Source organism: Betta splendens, chromosome 1 (genome assembly GCF_900634795.4).
Source record: "Betta splendens chromosome 1, fBetSpl5.4, whole genome shotgun sequence".
Taxonomy (NCBI): Eukaryota; Metazoa; Chordata; class Actinopteri; order Anabantiformes; family Osphronemidae; genus Betta; species Betta splendens.
In genome coordinates this window covers 16,599,671-16,606,364 of record NC_040881.3, presented here as the reverse complement: position 1 = coordinate 16,606,364, position 6,694 = coordinate 16,599,671, and the positions used below count along the sequence as shown (strand labels likewise).

Sequence of the window (6,694 nt, the reverse complement as noted above, 5' to 3'; positions counted from 1 at the left end):
ATATTCCGTGTGTTTTATACTATTGTTGATGTTTTTGTTGTTGTCAGTGTAGTAACACTATTTACAAACAAAGTGTAATATGTAAAAAAAAAAAAATTAATAAAATAAAGCAAAATCATTTGAATTTGGGTATTTTGTTTTTTTTTTCTCCAACCTGGGATTTTCTCCAACCTGGAGAACCCCTCCAACTTGGAAACACACAACGTCACGGCCCTCAAATTAGAACTCGGGAACCGTTCTCCAAAGGTGACCGGACATCTTAATCGGCACGCTCCAAGTTTTCACCACAGCGCTCAGATTTACAGTACTAAATGGTAAGTAGGTATACACTGTAGAACACAAAGAAATAATCTACAGCATCTTCAGACAAAGCAGTTCTTTTATTTTCTTGATGACATTATATACATATAAATATATATATATATATATATACACACACAGTATTTATGACAACCACTTGTCTTGACCGTCTTCTGTTTACAGATGGAGGCCAACACCACTGGTTATGTGAAGAGTCTCCCAAACCCAGCAGCACAGAGAAAGCAGTGATAAAGACACTTCCTCTATGTGATTAGGACTGGGAGGCTCCCCTCTGTCTGGACCAGAGGCTGGAGAGAGCGAAGAGCTGCAGGATGCTAGAAGAAACATCATAAACAGATGTGTTGTTAACATACAAGTCTGCATTGCAATGTTAAGCTTACCACAACTTTACTACTCAGGTAAATTACTTATTGCATTGAGCCTCCATAGACACAGGTGACAACTTCTCTCCAGGTGGTCCTATGGTCTCTGTTGTCACAGTTCTCCAGCCTCCACAGCTGCACCTGTCGCAACCAAAATGAAAACATTGGCTTCAGGAGCACATGAAGTAAAGTACAGACTACGAATAAGCTAGGACGTGTCATTCTTACTGAACGTAATTGTGCAGCTGTGGTTCCTGCGATCGGTTTGACAGCTTAGGCCTGGGCTGCTTGGAATGCCGGCTCTTGGTCCAGATTGGTTGTCTCTGGTAAAGTGAAAGCATTAGAACACAGAGTGAGTAAATAGATCAGAGAAATACTTGAAGAACATTGTAGTTGAATTTACCGTTGCTCATCTCCTGGTTCCCTCGTCTCCTTCTCCTAATAAACCTAAATGTGAAGAAAGATGATTAATTTTTAGGATCACTTTAAATTTCAATGTAATACAAACATATTTATTTCTACTCAACTACTCTCTTTAAAATCAATTGTTGGACTAATAAGACCACAATAGCAAATGACTGAATATAACAATTATTCTGCAAAAACAACAGATCAATGAATAATTTACATTCAGCAGGAGCTGATTCTGGTTTGCTGTTGGCCTCCAACCTCCTCTCTTCATTTAATTAAGACTACATGTAATAAAAAACTCATTCATATTTAATCTCACATAAAATTTAACATAATAAATATAAATATATTTCTATTCAACTACTTCCTTTGAAACTGTCAACCAAACCAAATCTTGTACTCACCTTTGTCCACTGGAAAGACAGACGTAATGGTCAGTAGCCGTCAGTCACTGCTCCCTGTAGTGTGGAGCAGGATGTGGACTGCAGACAGCCATGTGTCTCCTCCATAACACCTGACACTGCAGTCATCTGCCACCGAGGAGCTTCAGTGGGAGACGACATGTGTCCCCAGTGCCACTGTGACTGAGCTGACCTTCTATCGCTGTGGAGGAAACATAATAGCTACCCCGCCAGACGCTAGGGCAACTTGCATGGGGGGATCGACGGCCCTGCCAGGCGCTGAACTCAGCCTTCAGGGTGAAAGAAAAGTCCATCCAACCGCCATGCTAAAATATAAAAAACAGCAAAAACTGGCCCAGGTGCCAGACGCTACCTGGGACCTGAGAACCGCCCAGCCAGACGCAAAGGCTAGTTCTCAGGGTAAAAATTAACATTTAAACTTGTGTTCATCCAGGAAAGAAAAAAAGGTCCCAGCGCCAGACGCTGCCGGGGACCTGAAAACTGCCCAGCCAGACGCAAAGGCTAGTTCTCAAAGTTGGAATGAACATTTAAACTTATGGTATAGAAATAAAACTACAAAAAAGGTGCCCTGGGGTCAAATCCAAGACTGGTTTCACTGTAGGAAACAGTGTCCCACAGTTGAGTCTTCCAAGAGCAGCCCCCTCCTCATCACTGTCTTCCTTACCTCTCCTGGAAGATGAGCTGCTGGATGAGCTCCTTCACTCTCTCCGTCACAGGAGAGGGTAAAGGGGACAAAGGAAGGGCATCAGAGCAACAAAGACAAGAGTAAGCAGAAGAGGGTGAGGAAGAAGAAGAAGAAGTAGGAGAGGGTGAAGGACAAAAAGGAAAGACAGCAGAACAACTAGGAACAGCAGAGGGTGAAGGAGAAAAGGGAAGGACAGCAGAGCAACAAGTACCAGAGTAAGCAGAGGAGGGCGAGGAAGAAGAAAAAGGAGAGGTGAGAGAGTGAGGAGGAGAGCACAGAGAAGCAGAGTGAGCAGAAGAGAGTGAGGAAAAAGAAGAAGAAGGAGTAGGAGAAGGGTAAGGAGAAAAGGGAAAGATGTCAGAGCACCAAGTACCAGAGGAAGCAGAAGAGAGTGAGAAAGAAGAAGAAGAAAAAGAAGGAGTAGGACAGGGTGAAGGAGAAAAAGCAAGAACATCAAAGCAACAAGGAACAGGAGGGGGTGAAGGGGAAACAGAAGGACCAGCAGACCAAAAAACAAGTGAGCGTGGAGGAGAAGGTGGATGGGGTGTGTATGAGTCACCCACCTGAGGAGTGGGTGAAGGATGGACGTGGACGCCGTTAGGCCCATCTGGACCACCTGGAAGTAAATAGAACAGAAAAACAGTCACACACTGTACAACAGGAGACATGTGAAGCTGCAGAGCAAGCTGTGGGGTTGTCATTTAATTTATGTTTAATTTACTAAACAGCCTCTCCTAGAAAGTCAAAAAAACACAAATGCTGCATCTTCCTGTGAACGCTGGTCTGTTAATGCTGTAAGAAAAGCATAGCACTCTGTAAAAAGCTAAAGTTTTAATAGAGCCTATTTAAGCTACTTTTAACTTGGGCATCTTGTTGCCATGGTGCTCAAGAACTGGCGCAAAGGCGCCATCTTTATTTTTAGCAAATGTTAAACGATAAATGGGGAAAACTGTACCCTCAAAACAAAATGGCAACGTTTCCACCTTTGTAAACATTCAACTGCTATTACACTTAGCAATTTGTATTATTTAACCTTTAATTCAGTGTTTAAATCGTTGATCGTCAGACTGTACACACTAGTTAAGATGCTAGGAGGAACCGCTTACCTTCGCCCACCGGCTGCTCCGGCTGGATCCTCCGGTTTCTCCAACGCTTGAAGCGACTCCAGAGCTTCACAAGGCCCTGGGGCAAATGACGACCCATTTCGCCTGCAAACATCACAACAAAGATGGTTTTGTTATCAGTGCCTTTTAGTCCACTCGTGAACTTGTGGAGTCAAAGCCTGAAGAGACTAACGTCAGCGGTTTCCATGGCATTTATGCACATGCACGGACGTGCGTGAAAAGCAGGAGAGACGCAGACGTTGGAGACAGCGAGGAAGTCCTTCACTACTGACACTACGGTTGCCAGGGGCAGCTAACTTTTGTGCTAGCCCCAACATACTGTGAAAAGTTGTTTTTGGTAAATAAAATAATTCCCCATGGTGTGTTTTCTTCGTCTCATTTTTTCCGCTTGATTTCGCCGCTTCCAGTGTTGTATATTATTGTAAAGTCTTTATCTAATCATATCTCAGCAGGCTTGTGTTGCTAGGACCATTGAGCACTGCCTGAGGCGTTCAGAACCAACAAAAACAGGCTCCTGTGTGCTGTACACGAACGGACAGTTACGATAACCAATCAGATCTCGAGACTTCTTCTTCGTCTTTTTTCTTTGGGTATTTGTCACTTGGCAAACTGGGTAGTGCATTACCGCCACCTTCTGAGTTGGAGTATGCATTATTATGGCAATTTCTGGGCATTTTCAGCTCAAACGCCTGGGAAACATACCTAAATTCAAACGAAAGCTGTTCTTCAACCATTTGCAGTATATCTAAAGGCTTGGGCTCTTTGCCCTTGAGCTGTTAGCGGTGGGCATGAGGCCATTCTACCTGCCACGGGAGTTCACACACGTTATAATAATTGCTGTGTACGTCCCACCCTCCGCTAACGCTGACACAGCTTCTGAGACCCTGCTCTCAGTCACCAGCAGGCTGCAAACACAGCACCCACAGGCCCTCTTCCTGATCTCTGGGGACTTTAACCATGCACCTCCTTCAGCTGCTCTGCCTACATACACCCAGTATGTGACCTGCCCCACCAGAGACAATAAAACACTGGACTTATTCTACGCCAACACCACAGAGGCCTACGCTGCATCCTCCCTCCCACCGCTGGGCAGAGCTGACCACAACATCCTGCATCTCCTGCCTGTGTATAAACCTGTTGTACACAGGCAGCCGGTGGTGCCCCGCACAGTGAAGAGGTGGACAGCTGAGAGCGAGGAGGCTCTCAGGGACTGTTTTAACACCACTGTGTGGACGGAGCTCTGCGACCCACATGGGGAGGACATTAACGCAATAACAGACTGTGTAACGGACTACATAAACTTCTGCTGTGAAAACACTGTTCCCACCAGGCGGGTTCGGTGTTTCACCAACAGCAAGCCATGGGTCACCCCTGATATTAAAGCTCTGCTAAAGGAGAAGAAGAGAGCATTTAAATCAGGGGACAGGGAGGAGCTGAGGAGGGTGCAGAAGGAGCTGAGGAGGAAAATCCGTGAGGGGAAGTCCAGCTACAGGAGGAAGATGGAGGAGCAGCTGCAGCAGAACAATGTGAGTGAGGTGTGGAGGAGCCTGAAAACCATCTCAGGCTTCAAAGCTCCACACCCACAGGCTGAGGGGGACCTGAGCTGGGTCAACGAGCTGAACTCACACTTTAATAGGTTTGACCAAGCACCCACTCACACCTCCCAGCAGCTGCCTCTGAACCTCTTGTCACCTCATACCACTGGATTACCAGCCCCCACAGCCCTTCACACCTTTACACAAAGCCCTCTACCCTCAGCCCTGACGACTGGTGACTCATCCCAACCACACCCCCTCACTTCACACCACACTGAGTCACTTCCTCAACCACTCGCTTCACACCACACTAAGACACTCCCTCCACCCCTATCCTTCTCCAGCACCCAGGTGAGAAGTGAGCTCAGGAAGATCAAGGCCAGGAAAGCAGCTGGACCAGACGGCATCAGCTCCAGACTCCTTAAGTCCTGTGCAGGCGAACTGTGTGGAGTTATGGAGCATGTCTTCAACCTGAGCCTCAAGCTGAGGGTGGTACCACAGCTCTGGAAGACCTCCTGCGTGGTACCAGTGCCCAAGACACCGCACGCCAAAGACCCCAGCAGCTTCAGAGCAGTGGCTCTGACATCACACCTGATGAAGACACTGGAGAGACTGGTCCTGGGTCACCTCCGCTCTGCAGTGGGAACCTACCTGGACCCGCTGCAATTCGCCTACCGACACGGCATAGGAGTAGACGACGCTGTCATCTTCCTCCTACATCGAGCCCTTTCCCACCTAGAGAAGCCCGGCAGCAATGTGAGGATCATGTTCTTTGACTTCTCCAGTGCCTTCAACACCATCCAGCCAATGCTTCTGAAACACTAACTGGAGGAGGCTGGTGTGGACTTTCATCTGACGGAGTGGATTATGGACTTTCTCACAAACAGGCCTCAGTTTGTGAGAGCCAGGGACTGTGTGTCTGACACTCTGACCTGCAGTGTGGGGGCCCCACAGGGGACTGTACTGGCCCCCTTCCTTTTCACCCTCTACACGTCAGACTTCAGACACAACACAGCTCTGTCCTGGGCTGCACTCTGGACACGGTGCAGGAGGTGGGTGAGAGAAGGGTCCTGGCTAAACTGACATCCATCATGGACCAGGTCTCTCACCCACTGGAGGACTCACTGTCTGCTCTGGAGAGCAGCTTCAGTAGCAGACTGATCCACCCTCGCTGTGTGAAGGAGAGATATCGTAGATCCTTCCTACCTACTGCTGTCAGACTGTACAATCAGAACTGTTGACCACATCCCACCACAGTCACTCACCCACTGCATCAGTGGTTTATATAGCAACCTGCTCTGCACAATATTTGTGTAAATCTGTGAACAATCATGTATATTGTTACCGGTACAAATCTTATACCCATTACTGTGCAATAACCCTGCAATGACCTCATACTCACTCTAACTGTACTGGACTGCTTTGTACTGTGCCAACACAAACTGTTCTGTACCTATATCATCTGTACTGCTGTTGTGAGAGGTAATTTCCCCACTGCGGGACTATTAAAGGTTTTCTTATTAGTGGGAGAGCTGAACGTGCTTCCTCTACATCCTTTCAAAATAAAAGCACCAATGCCAATTATTAGCTTTAACTGCACTGTTTTTGCCTTTGAATGGGTAATTAAAGACTAATTGACAGTTACGCTATTACCCCCACACATTTCCTCTAAATCCTTTCAAAATAAAAGCACCAATTACAATTTATTACCTTTAATGGCAAGATTGATTAAAAAATTTTGTGGTTCTGAATACTTACCAATCGTTAATGGGACTACTTTAGAGTTCAGTAAATAGCCACTCAAACTTATTAGGGTGCTTTTATTCTGAAAGGG

The 6,694-nt window shown here is 46.4% G+C and overlaps 1 long non-coding RNA gene across 2 annotated transcripts; it reads right to left on the bottom strand.

The window, feature by feature from the left end:
- Positions 1-361: 361 nt before the first annotated feature.
- LOC114852292 (uncharacterized) lies at positions 362-3,547 on the bottom strand. Of its 2 annotated transcripts, XR_008694372.1 has the most exons (7): positions 3,498-3,547; positions 3,308-3,409; positions 1,499-2,817; positions 1,087-1,130; positions 912-1,006; positions 729-824; positions 362-635 (listed from the first exon to the last, which is right to left on the bottom strand). It is a non-coding gene; the product is annotated as an uncharacterized LOC114852292 (long non-coding RNA). The 2 variants fall into 2 exon arrangements; XR_003785336.3 differs by lacking the exon at positions 3,498-3,547 and having other exon boundaries at positions 3,308-3,471.
- Positions 3,548-6,694: the final 3,147 nt, after the last annotated feature.